The following is a 13,685-nucleotide window of genomic DNA, read 5'->3' as shown; positions in this document are numbered from 1 at the left end:
GGCTGGGTGTTTATGTGAAAAGTGTTCACTCGGGAGTGGTTGTGCCTGACACTGAGGAACCACACTGAGGAACCAATGTGTGCGTTGCTGTAGAAATGGACTGGCTAGGTCTACTCCACACCCTACTCCAAAATGGCGATACTAGTGCGTGCTCCACCAGCAGTGTTCAGGGTCCAGAAGGGACTTTAGAAAGGCTTGATGGGTATCTCTGCTCTGGACAGTGGTGGAGATGCTTCAGGAGGCTCCCTGCGCTGCCCTCCCCGAGCCTCAGGTCTCCAGGCTGGAGGAAGAAGGGCTAGCAGGCTGGGCAGTTTGGCCTGAGGAAGGCTTCTTCCCTGTGGCACCCTTTCCAGCCCTAGGGACTTCTCGTCTTCTAGGGCTCATCCCCAACAGTCAGTTGCCTCGAGACACAGCTGAGAGGAGTCTGTCAAAGCAGCCTTCATACCTGAGTCTGCCAGCAATGGGTAAAGCTAGGAGACATGATACACTTCTGACCTTGCCCCTCTCACTAAGGAATCCTGGGAAAAGTGGGCCCCTAGAAGGGCCTCAGTGTCCTCATTTGTAGAACAACAGAGAATCTCTCTCTCTCTCTCTCTCTCTCTCTCTCTCTCTCTCTCTCTCTCTCTCTCTCTCTCTCTCTCTCTCACACACACACACACACACACACACACACACACACACACACACACACACACACATCTGCCACTGCCACTACCATGTTCTGGAACCCCAGACAGTGGGAAGCCTTTGGGTTGCTCCGAAGGCCTCCTGACTGAAGGCACATGGCAGCTGGCCCACAGGTTGAGCCTGTCCAGTGAACCCCTCACTGAACCAGGATGGCTGGCCTCGTCGCTCTCTCCCTCTGTCTCTTTTCCATCCAACACCAAACGGTCCCTGTGTCCCTTGATGACAATGTCAGAGGAAGGATACATTAGACCTTCTTTCTGATGAGGCTTTGGAAATCTGGGAGAGAGTTGGTCAATATGCCACAAATCTGCAGAGAACAGAGGGGGTGTGGTCAAAGAGGGCCTCCCAGGGGACCTGAACATGGGCTCCAAGGCCCCTCTGGCTTGGGGCTTTGAATGACAAAGAAGAGGAGACCCGGCTGGAGGACAGGAGGCCTGTTGGTGGGGTAGAGTGGTGGTATGTGAGTGTGTGTGTGGCGGGGGGGTAACTGCTGCTGTCTGTATACGGGCTATAGAGCCCACTGAGTGAGGCTGATTGTTGGGTCGCAAGTATGAATTTCAAGAGCCCGTGCCTGTCCTATGAAGAACTATAGCCCCCAGTTCTCTGGAGCTCCCCTTGGATATGTGGCTGTGTTTTCCGGGAGGTGGTTTGAGGGACCCAGGCATGCTAGATTTAAGGGACCGCTAGGAGACTCGGGGTTGCCTGCTGGCCGGAACCCGGAGCTCATTGTCTCCTCTGCTCTTTCTTGCAGAACTTGTGGCCACTGTGCTCGGACAGCATAGAGCCCACTCAGCGCCTCCTTCGCCGCAGCCTCCCTTCCCCAACACTGCAACAGCCTTGAGCTGTGATCGACGGACGGAAGCCTTAGCAGGTGAGTGGATGCGCCAGCTGTATTGGTACCGGGAATCTGCCACGGAGGGACGGGTGAGTGTGTGTGGCCACCTGAAACAGGCGGTGTCAGTAGCTTGAGGAGCTGCATGGGGAGATGGCTCGTTCCTCCGTTTCCCCTTTGTTTCTGGGCTTCCAAACCAGAGAAGCGAAGGCTTGAGCCTAGCCTGGGCATTGGATGCATAGTTTTAGTCTATTGTCAGTGCCCTGTGTGGGGCTTGGTGGCTCTCACCCTCCTGCTAAGGGATTTTGCCTTCTAATCTAGTTTCTGGAGATAACGACAGTCGTCATAGTAAGAGAGTAGTGTCCTCTGCTCCCGTGGACACTTGACTGTGCACAGGTACCATGCCAAGCATTTGCCCTCCATAACTGCCCTTGAGGGAGGGGCTGTCACCATCTCCATTGTGCAGCAAGTACCTTGCCAGAGGCCAGACACCTGACCAAACCTGGGTTTACGTTCATATCTGTGCACCCTTGAGCCCTGTCCTGGTCCTCCCCGTTCTATGGCAGCTTCTTGAGGGTGGGACTGAGTGTCCTCAGAAGAGCCAACTCACGACAGAAGGGGAGGCCTTCTACGAAGGGACAGTGGCTGCTGGTTGCTGTGATCTAGCTTCCTCAGATACTCTAGGAATTGACCATTTCACACTGGACGGGGTAACTGAGGCCTAGAGAGGGTGGGATACACAGGCCGGAAATGACAGGGCCAGAATGGGTATTGATCAACCACGCTGCACCCAAAGCCCTCCTTTCTGCTGGGAAGCCTCCCTGATGTGGGAATAGCATCTACATCAGGGTAGAAAGCCTAGGCATAAGCCCTGCCTGGGAAGTGGTTGAGCGGGCCTGGGGAAGGTGAGAAGGTTACTATGCTGATATAGAGGGGCAAGGAAGACCAAGCAGAGGGCAGCACAGCTCCTGCGGAAGCAAAAGTTAACTCACAGCCATTCAGGCCTGTATCTGAGTGCCCAAGAGAGACCGTTAGAATCAGGGTCGGCTGTATCATTTGCGGGGCCGAGTGAAAAATAAAAATCAAGGCCAGTTGTTCACAAAGTATTAAGGACTTGAATGATGGCAAGCACAGTGAGGTCCCTTGAAGCTTGAGGACCAGGGTGACAAAGGCCAGCCCCTAAAGCCAGGTGTAGAAGTAGAGTGAACTCGTCGAGAAGTACTTCTGCATACAAGTGGAATAAAGTGGGAGCAATCAAGCGAATCCATAGCCTCCTCCACTTACAAGCCATCTACGGGCCTGCTGACCATGTACACGGCCCCTTGGCGTCGGCGCTTCATCCGCTACATCCACAGTGCTGTCCCCTCACACAGCGGGGAGGCTCTGTGATGCCAGGGTCTAGCTGGTCTCCAGCAGCCGGGGACAGGCTGCATTAGGATTGTGTGGGAACTCTCTTGGGCACGCTGTTCCAGCCTGCCCTACCAGTCCCCTCCCCGCTAAACCTGCAGCCTGGCAGCGTGTGTGACAAGGGACAGAGAGAAAGGAAGACCCAGCAGTGGAGCTGCTGCCACCAAGGCCAGCTGTTTGCAGAGCTTCCTGTCTGGCCTGCTCTCTGCTTGCCTGTTCCTCATGCACTTGTTCCTGTGGGTTGGATGCCCGGAACCTTCAGCGCCCCGGTACTACCACTACCAGGGGCTGCCTCTTGTGGTTCTCTGCAGTGGGCAGCGTGCTCATTAGATCTGGTAAGAAGGCATTATTCTTATTGGCTGGATGCAAAAAACAAAACAACAACAACAAAAAAAACTGGCTGTGAGACCTAAGGCCACTCCAAACCCCCCTGGGCTATGGTGAGGAGGCCCATCTAGGCCCTGAGATGGCTGATGATTGTAAAGGGCCATATACCTAAGCTCTGCCCTAGAGACAGACTTTTTCCCCACTCTGGGTAAAATTTAACTTCAACCCCTGGTAAAGGAGAGGTTCTAGGTTTTCGGCTCCTGGAGATGAGCTGGTGGGTCCTGGAGCTCTGGCCCAGCAGAAGCCTTCAGCCCTGCTTATTGCTGGGAGGAGTGTGGCTCAGCCCACACAGAGCTTGGGCAAGCCACTCGCTGGGCAGAGGCGAGAAGACTTGAGTTGCTCCCGGCCATCGCAGATGGAAAGGCCAGATGCAGAGGGAGAGGGTGTCCTGTCAGGTTGTGACCAGCTACCCCTTCTGTGGCTGGGATGTAGAGAAGGCATACTGGGTGAATACATTGAACATGACATGGTTGAGAGTGTGGACTCAGGGCCTAGGCTTTGGGGTGTTCGTGGCTCTATTGCTCCATTTTTTTTTTTTTTAATTGCCTCATTCTTGTGACAAAGTCTCTTTGAGCCCCCTGTCATCATCTGCAGGTGAGGGAGAGAGTCTTCTCTGGGAGGTGTCATATGGTCACTATGCTTCCAGCCAGGCCTGCGGACGGGTGATGGGTAGCAGGGGTGCGTGACATGGTTGACTCCAGCTGTGTGGATACTCAGAGACAGTTCCTAGAGAGAGGCTTGCCTGTGGAATCACTGAGAAGACACCGGGAAGGGGTGGGGGAGATCTGGGTTCCTGAGGAGGTGATCCCATGCATGCTCTGTGGGCAGCCACGTGACAAGAGTCACATTTGTGCCCCACCAGCCCCCAGGCTCCAGGCAATGGCATCTTGCCTCCAAACTGGCAGTCACCTGTAGTCTGTGCACTAGGGTTAAGCACAATGTGGGCTGCCTGAAAAGACCTTGGGTGCCAAGGCCAGCAGGCTGGGCCCAGCCTGAGGTCATGCAGAACTGGACTTCCAGGGCCGCCTGTGACATGCCTGTCAGTCTTCAGTCCAGCTGAGAATGCATGCCCCAGCCCCTGCCCGGAATTTGTGGCCTCCAGGCCACCCCCTCCACTAGCAGCCTCTGCAGCCTGCCCTGCCCCACCCTCCTCCCGCTACTCCAGCCTGGAGCTGGAAATAGTCTACAGCCTGCTGCTTATTCCTGCCCTCATGGGTTAGTAGGGTGGGGCTGCCTTTCCACTAGACCTGCTGTGTGACCTCGGGTAAGTCCCTGCCCTTCTCTGTGGCTGTTCCTTAGCCTGTACAACCAGAAGGTGAAGTTTTTAAACATCAACAACCCAGTAAAAGCTGAACTTGTCCTATGGTGCAGATGAGGAAACTCACCACACAGAGAGACTAGGAAACCTACCCAGAGTCACACAGCCCTTGATGGAGCTGGGATCAAGCCCAGTTTCCTCTGGAACCATATGTTCTCCCTGCTGTCAGGCTGGCTCTCCCAGACGCTGGCACCCTCGGGCTGAATGCGAATGGTGGTTGAGCCGTTGGGTGAGCATGAGTCCAAGGCAGCAGTCACAGGACTGCGGTGCACAGGCACACAAGTGTCCACTCAGTGAGGGCGAAGGCCCAGGAGGTAGCCAAGAAGTCTGCCTGGAGGAGGAGGAAGCAGTGCAGGGTTCTGTGGGACCTGGCAGCCTCCCGGCCAGCCAGGAAGATACATCCAGCCGCAGCTGGAATTGGGTGCTTCAGCAGCTCCCGCGGGCCCCAGAGACCCGTACCCAGTTTGGCCTGGCTTCTTTCTTCTCTAATGGGAGCAAGGGCAGCTCTCTGGGGACTTGGGGTCCAGCCTCAGCTGCCACGCTAGAGGTAGAGCCCCTGAGCCTTGGTTCCCAGGCTAGGGGAAACAGGCTTCTTCCTGTAGCTGGGCCCCACAAGGTCTTAAAGCCCTCAGTACCTATTCTGGGAGGGAAAAGCCCGCCTACCCAAAGGCAGGAGGAGGGTAGTCTAAAGGGGGGCCAAGTGCTACCCTCTTCTGCCACACTCTGCACATCTGTTGGTCCCTCACCCCTCAGTGGCCCAAACTCAGCCCAGGAGCTTAGGGTGGACGTTCTTGAGGGACAAAGGATTACAGAAACCCAGAAACCCACCTGGGGACACACAGCTTCATTATGTCAGACACAAGAGGCTAAGACTCAGGTATCCTTCCCAAGATGGGCAAGGCAGGGTTGCTCCCCAACTCTACCACCTACCTATTTATGTAGGAATGGGAGGGCCCATAAAGAGCTCTGTGAATGTAATATGGGCAACTCTTCCTTCCGCTGAGGTTTGCTCACCCAGCTCTTGCCATGTTCAGCTTGTTCAGCTCTTGTCCATGAGACACATACCCAGGCCCCACTTGTAATGAAGGACAGCTCTGCCTGTGCCTTTTGTCTCTGTATCCAAAGCCCCCACATACCTCACAGCAAAGGAGAAGACCCTGGGCTGGCTGCTGTCTCGAGGCATCAAAATGTCACACTCTCTCCCAGAGAAGGAATGTGCCGCGGGAGCCACCTGGCCAAGATCCCCATGGCTCGGGAGACCCGAGGCCCGGTGCTGGAGATCCACAGTAACAGCATGGCGCTCTAGCCCTACTGCCAAGCACACTGCCCTCCTAAACTACTCTGACGATAGGGACGGCGGGGAGGCTGACAGTGGGGACCAGCAATAGTGACCAGAGCACTGTGTTTAACAAAAAGCAAAGGCAGCCGAGGAGCTGTGACTGCAGAGAGCCCAGGGAAGCTCAGATGTTTGTGGAGACTCGCCTACAGGGGGCAGAGGGGCCCAGCTCTGTGAAAACTGATCACTGCCTTCTGTCATGGCCCTCCCAGTAGTGAAATCTTCTCTGTCCTGACCCGTTTACTTGGTGTCAAGACATTTACATGGTGTCATGCTATGGATGAGAACAGAAAGTAGACCGGAGATCGGGGCCTACCCATAGTCATCATCTCCTTTTGCAGTGGGATGCTGAGTACCCAGCCACCCTGCAGTCTGGGAGGCTACGCTATGGCATTCCTGTTACCTGGGGTAAGGGTCTGGAGCTAGTCCTGAAGAATGAACCTGAAATGGACTGCCAGTATCCAAGCCACAGGAAAAGCTGGGCAGAGAGACCACCCCAGTGACTGTGTAGAGGGCCAAGGGGCTGATAAAGGAAAGGGGTGGGTAGATGCCTGTGGAAGTCTAGATGCCAGAAGAATGGAATTTGTATTTTTCTTCTAACTCCCTAACGTTCCACTTCTGTGCCTTGGTTTCCCTCAGATCTTCTCTGGGCTTCGGGTACCTAGGAGCCACCTCCAGGCTTTGAAGCCACCTCCAGGCTTTGGTAGGAACATCTGCCTTTGGCCAGCACAAGCTGTGCTTGGGTTTTTGCTGAGGGAGGGACAAAACTATCTGGATCCTTGGTGGGCAACTGGCTGGGGAAACTGGAGCTGGACTCAGGGCTTCTCCATAGCTGACGGAGACCAGCTTAAGGCTCCTAGAGTTTCCTAGGCTAGACCATCCCGGGAGGGCAGGGGATGGCCCTGGGTAATTCTACCTGTGGACTGAGGATCTAGTTCTCAGAGCACGTTTGGGAGAAGGGCCTGATTTGGGCATCCCCATCTTTCCTATAACCACCTGCCTCCTGGGAGAGGCTGGAAGCAGGGAGAGGGTAGTCCTCCCAAGACTGTGGCAGGTGACCCAGGCTCTGGTGAAGGTATGGTAGGTGGGGAGATCTCCCTGGCTGCCACCAGTCTCCAGTCGGTAGCCATGCTGGGGCCCTGTGGTCTGCTCCCTGATCACTCCGACACTGTGTGCCAAACGGCACTGACTCACAGTGGTCCTGTTCTCACCTCTTTCCTGGCAATAGCTCCAGCCACAGGCCCCTTGGACTGCATGTCCTGGGATTGCATAAACCTCCTGCACTAGCAGTCTGCACGGCTCCGTTCCCGTCAGCCTAGGGATGGCCCAGGATCCCGTCCAGGAAGCCCATAGTCCTTTCTGGAATGCTACAACAGCTACCCTACAACAAGGAGAGGCAGAATTCCCTGAACTCAAAGCCTCTCCACGACCCCTGACTCATGTTATTCTCATCGTATCAGCTGGGTATGAGCCTGCATCCAATGTGGAAAACTAGAGTCAGAGAGGGCAGGACATTTGGCTAAGGTCACACAGCCAATCCAAAATCAAGCTGAGCTTCCGGGCCCCTGCTTATACTCCTCGGGAACCAAGCAAGTGTTGTTTGTTTGTTAGGGGAAGCCACTGGCTAGAGTTGCTAGAAGCCGACAGGAGGCCTTGCTCTCTTCCCTCCTGGACTTCATCTGCTCTAATTGGCCACCAGTGCTAGTGGTGCTGACATTTACCTGGTAGAAGGGCCTCTCCCTCTTGCATCAAGATACTAAAAATAGCGGGGGCCAGCTTCCTTCAGCCCCTGCCCAGCCCACGCTTGCTCCCCGCCTCAGTGACCTTTTTCCTGGGGTGGCACTAGGCTCCGCCTTGCTGTCCCTGTCAGGTCTCCATGTCCTCAGGCTGTCAGGCAGTGGCCCTGCGGGGAACTCCTCCTCCTTTTCCTTGCTTCCCTGTGGGCACTCCCTGTCTGCAGTGACCACCTCATTCCTGGGCTCCAGCAGGGGGCATGCTCCATCCCCTAGTGATCTGGTGCTCAGTTCTCATCCTCCTCTATGCTAAAGTCAAGTTGCGGGGGTGGCAAGGATGGAAACAGTCCTGGGATAGAGGCAATGAAGACAAGCCAGGCTTTACCTTGGGTATTGTGAGCCTATGTACATCCCTATCTCTGAAATGGGCAGCACCACGTGACCCTAGAGTGTTGCAAGGATGTACTAAGGCAATGTACAAGAGGAGCCGAGCCCCCTCTGGGAGCTTTTCTCAAACAGCTACTCTGGGAACCTAATAAACGAGGCTGATATGCTGGAACAGGGAAGGAACGTTCCAGAACAGGCGAAGGATTGGCAACTTGACTTCCTCCAGGTCAGGGCCTCTTGCCCATTCCCCGTGCACTTCCAGCCTGGCCTGCCATGCCTGCCTAGCCAGTGTTTGTCTGGTTCGTGTCCTGGGTCAGTATGACCAGAAGTGTGTGCACACTGGCCTCCATCCAGTGGCTGGCTGGCTTTGGACTCAGCCCAGTGGAAACAGGAGTGGTTTTCCAGGTTTGGGCTTGTGCCTGACACAGGGGCTACTCCAGTGTGCCTCAGCTGATAATGCTCTAACTTACCCTGTGTCGTACGGGGGCTCGGTCATCAGCACGTGTGCACACAAAAGAGCGTGTGGTCCAGTCGTCATGCTGGGGACGCCTGAACTGGGCCTCCTGCTAGCGAGGCTGGTGGCACTGTTGGTGGTAGTGACAGTGGCCACCTGCTGTGTTGAGTGACTGGTGTCAGCTGCTGAGCACACAGCACGTGGGGTCCTGAATACAGTCTCCAAACCCCTCACATGAGGTCCTGTCATACGCTGCATTCCAGATGAGGAGACTGAGGCACACACGGAGGCCACCCACAGTTAGAAAAGGGTGCGTCTGGAAACCAGAATCCAGACTATCAGCCCAGCTAGAGTGACCCACAGCTGTGCATGCCTAGGACTGCTCCAGCGTTCGGAACGTTAAGTCCCAAATCCTGGAGATTCGTCTCTCTTCTGGGTGACACAGGGTGGGTGACAGGGCCAGCTCTGGCTGGACACAGTGCCTCCCCTCCACAGGCCCACTTGGATCTCCCTCAGCTTGGGGGACTTGCTGGTTCTGTCTGGACTTGGCCCTTCCTGTGTCTTATGGCCTGCTCCCTGCTGGTTGCTGGTCACCACTCTTTCCAGACTTACTCTGTTCCTCTCTAACTGCTCTTCTCCACCCTGGTCTCAGGAGGATTCTAGAACATGCCAGTCAGGTCTTTGCCCAGGTTGTACCAGTAGCTGGGTCATGGGAGATGGGCTGCTGTTTATCAGGCCTCAGTTTCCCTATTTGCACAGAGGGGCTTGGCAGCTCTCCTCCCACCCTTCTAAAGATTTCTGGGACCTCTTTTTTATTGTTACCGTGTGTGTGTGTGGGGGGGGGGGGGACTCAAGGTGCTCAGGGGCCATGGTCACAGGTAGAGGTCTTTGACTCCTCAGGGGTCGATCCTTGCCTTCCTTCCACCTTGTGTGAGGCAGGTTCTCGTGTTTGCCCTTGTGTACACTAGACCAGCTGGCTTGTGAGCTTCCTGGGATTCTCATGGCTCCGCCTTCCATCTTGCTGTGGGAGCATTGGCGTTACAGATGTACACGACCGCTTCTCACTTTGCGGCACTTCGGAACTCTCTCTCTCTCTCTCTGTCTCTGTCTCTCTCTATCTCTATCTCTGCCTCTCTCTGTATGGGACGCCCATGCATGCATGCATGCATGCATGCATGCGCGCGCATGCGCACGGGTTCTTACACTTGCGCAGTTCAACACCCGTTGAACCGTCCTTCTCTTTAGCCCCGGAACATCTGAAGAGCAGAGGCAGAAGGAGCCCCGAAGGAGCAGGGCCTTTCTAGTGCAATGATGTACACCAGCATTGATAAAGGAGACATCTCGGCAGAGGGACAGAGCAGGGCCGGGGACACTGCTGGCCTGTGTTGCCCCTCCCTATGCCAGGACTTCGTGGGTGAGGAACCAGCGCTCCATGGGTGCCTGGGTCAGTTCTTACGGATGTAGAAAGTGGTGCATGTTGAGGCCAGGTCTCGCATGGAGGAAGCCTAGCATATCATTGACACTCCCCTCCCCCTGGTCCCTGGACCTTTTTCTCATCTCTGCCTCTGTGTTCTCACTATCTTGCTCCCGCCAGCAGCCAGGCCTTACTATGTTCCTGCCTCTGTGTCACCCTCTCCAACCTTCTCTATCTCCCTAGTTCCCCATTGCCCTCGTGCGGGGGGCGGGGGGGGGCACATTACAAGACGCCATCAAGGCCATCTTCCTGACTTCGTAAGGTCTGAGATCTGTTTGGGCCTCTCAGACAACCTGAACCTTCTGAGTCTTCTGTCTTGAGGGGTATGGGTGACATGGTACCTTTGTACAGGCATACAGGCTTGGCTCTATGCCCAATCCAGGCCTGGTCTCACTGTGGATACAGTGTATTCAGGACCAGAACAACACCCTGCTCGGACACTACCCAGAACTACTGCCCCCAGCTACCCAGTGTGGCTCAGGCCCAGCTTCCGGATGCAGGAGCAGCCTGTCTGCTCACATGGATGTTCCGTTCCAGGAGGGCAGAGCTGTGCCGTGGGGAGCGAGCAGGCTCGTGTGGTAAATGCAGGCGTGTGCTCCCAGCTCCACAGCTATGCGACTTGGGGCAGCCCAGATAAGCCTCGGGAGTATAATTTATGACATGTGGATAGCAAGAATGCCTTCATCACAGGCTACTGGAATAGTAAGAGCATACAGGGTCCTGGGACATTGTAAGGATGATAGGCACAGTGCTTATCCATTTTTTGTTTGTTTGTTTGTTTGTTTGTTTGTTTTTTGTCAGAACAGGGAAGTACTTTATCCTTGAGCTGTCGACCATCTTCCAAAAAGGCTCTCACTCTGTCTTTGATGTCACTTTCATTTCTGCCCACCCCCACCTTTGTTCTGTCCTAGCACTCCTTCCCAGGGCCCCTGACACCCCAAGAATCCAGCCAGTGCCTGCTGGCCTAGGCTGTCACTTAATCGCCCCATCTCCACTGGGCACCTTCTGATCTGACCCCAGGGTTCACTCATTTTTTCCTCCCACAGGTGTCTGGACCCCAGGGATGGGGGCTCATGACAGGGTGTTGGGTGAACCCATGTTCAAGCAAAATCATCTCCAAGAGCAACATAGCTGTGGCCAGCCAGGATTCTGGGTCTACCCGTAGGCTGCCGAGGACGTATCTGGAATGCTACCTGGAATCAGGGACAGCACCCACCCCTAGCTTCTTGGGGTCCCGCAGGCACCATGAAGTGTGATTTGCAGCTGGCTCCCCCGCGGTCCAGCGCCTCTCTCTCAGCTGTAGGGCTCTGTTTTTGTTTGCCGAGGTCCTGCCCCACCCCCGCCGTCCTCCGTTCAATTGTGTTATTATATTTAAACAAATCAATTCCATTGCAGAGTTTTCCCGTCCTAATGATGAGTTTGCAGTGCAGAGGCCATTGATTTCTCACAGCCCTGAAAACCAGCTGATGAATGGCACCCGTGCTTCTTTGGAGAGGCACTTAGGCAGTCTTGCATGTGCCCCCAAGCTACCTAGGGACACTGCCCCACCCTGCCCTCAGCTGCTGCCTGCAGCTGGGACTGAGGTCATGGGCCAAAGGAGACCCCGAGTCCCTCCCCGGGTGGATGGAATGTTGTGGCGCAGCCTGCGCCTGCTCTGGTGACACCGAGTGAAGATTTTTTTTTTATTGATTTTGGCCCCAGGCAGGACTTACAGAGCAGAGAAGCCTCAAGGTGTGATCTTGATCTTCTACAAACCCAAAGCGCCTTCTTAGGAGTTGGCACCTAGTCCCTAGACCTGGTGGGGCTGCCAGTAAAAGCCATTTGAGCCGCTTTGGGGAAGGGAGGGTCGAGAGCTGCCCATGCTGGAGAGGTGAGAGGGCTTCCCTTTGGGAAATCCGTCAGAACCCAGTGTTCAAAGGCACCGTTAAGCTGCCACCCAGGGCTTTTGCCTCTCAGATCCCGGCTTTTCCTGCTTCTCTGAGTTCCTATGGGCAGGGACTACTGTTCCCAGCATGGAGGGACCTCAAAAGAGGGAGGGAAGGGCAGCCGTTTGCCTGCCAGGGTGGAGGCACAGTGGACTCTGGGAGCCAGTCAAGTTCCCAGTTGTACTTCTTGGAGTGTCCCGGTGACAGGGAGGCTGCCCCCACTGCCAGCCTTACTCTTATCCACCCTGGGCTTCTGTCTGTGTGAGCCAGGCCCCTTGCAGGTTTCAGGCTTAGCTGCCCACCGCAGCACCCTCAGGAGCCTGTGAACTGGAGTGTCAGGGTCTAGAGTGAACCTCAGAGGGCATGCCTGGCCTCAGGTCCTCCGAATGCAGCACAAAACTCTCGGGGTGGCGGGGGTGGAGCAGAAGCCAATTTGCTGACCACTCTCCACTGCCAGTTCACTCTTTCTTTTAGAGACCAGAGCTTATGGCCCAGAGGAGGGCGCTGTTCTTCAGGGCTGCAGCCGGTACCTCACAGGCTGCAGCAGCGTTGGAACTGGGGTAGGGGCTTGTGCATGGCTGTCCTGTGTTTCCCACGTTTCCTGAGACCACCCCTCACTGAGGACCCCAGGCTGGCCCAGTGTGCACCTTCCTGTGCATTCCCAGTGGCCACGCCAAACAACCACTCCCCCCCACCTCCCCACCCCCGCCTTCCTGCAGACTGACAGCTACTATAATCAGGTTAGCCTCCCTCTGCTCCATGCTTGCTCTGCTGAGCCAGACCAGCTGCCTCTAATGGCCGGTCCACCTGGCCCTCTCTGTGGTGCTGGGGTGGGGGAGGGGAACTGAGGCAAGAGCTGCCTTCCTCCACGTAGACCTCTGCAGGAGCCCAAATCCTTACTCCGGCATCTAAGACCTTGCTCCCTTCTCCCGTCTCCATGCCCCCGGGAATACTCATGAGTGTAGTGGCTGCTCCTGTACATGTAGGGCCCTTTGTTACACTTCCTAGAAAACGTCTGTGTATCCTTAGAAACCCAATTCCCATCTCTTCCTCCGGACTACTTCAACGGCCCCTACCTGCCCTGGGTGCTCCTCTGACCGTGAGCCAATCAGTGCCAATGTATTAAGAGCATTACTCCTGGATGTAGTCCAGGAAGAAAAAAAAAATATATATATATACATTCCTTTCTCTGTACTGCAGGTGGCAGCTTGAGAAATATCCAGTAAATGGCCAGGGCCAGCCAAGGAAAGAGAAGCAACCAGAGGAAAGAAAGAAACAGACAGGAGGGGCCAGGAGAGCCGCTGCCAGCCCCTCACACACTGCAGCCCACTTCCTGCCGGGGAGGTCCATTCCCAGCTCCTCGTGACACATGTCAGGCCTGAAATAGACCCACGGGGCCGTGGTGGTGTCTTTACCACCCCTCCTCCCTTCTGGGCACGTTGGCTCCTCCCCTTCTGGGCCCTGCTCAGTGCCAGGACCCTTGCCAGCCAGCAGGGCCAGGCCATGATCTCTGTCCCTGCTTTTTTTTTTTTTTTTTTTTTTAAATAAATGCAGTGTGTAAATAGGGTCTGCTGCTTCCCAGGAGCGCTGTGTTTAAGGACTGGGGCACCACTGCAGGCATGATTGTGCTACCAAACCCATCAGCTGCCTAATTACCATTCATTTTGCATTTATTTCTGCTAATTAAAAAGAGAGGAACTCCTAACGACTTTTACGTAAATACTCGATTTGTTCTATGTAAAGAC

At 55.3% G+C, this 13,685-nt stretch overlaps 1 protein-coding gene across 4 annotated transcripts in view; it reads left to right on the top strand.

The window, feature by feature from the left end:
- The window catches only part of Zmiz1 (zinc finger MIZ-type containing 1), a 204,935-nt gene that overhangs the window by 43,963 nt on the left and 147,287 nt on the right, over positions 1–13,685 (top strand). For all 4 annotated transcript variants that reach the window (XM_006991625.4, XM_006991626.4, XM_006991624.4 and 1 more), the window contains exon 2: positions 1,439–1,558. The gene's annotated coding sequence lies outside the window, so the exon portion shown is untranslated. The remainder of the gene's footprint in view (positions 1–1,438; positions 1,559–13,685) is intronic.

Source organism: Peromyscus maniculatus, chromosome 9 (genome assembly GCF_049852395.1).
Source record: "Peromyscus maniculatus bairdii isolate BWxNUB_F1_BW_parent chromosome 9, HU_Pman_BW_mat_3.1, whole genome shotgun sequence".
Classification (NCBI taxonomy): domain Eukaryota; kingdom Metazoa; phylum Chordata; class Mammalia; order Rodentia; family Cricetidae; genus Peromyscus; species Peromyscus maniculatus.
This window is presented reverse-complemented; position numbering and strand designations above follow the sequence as displayed.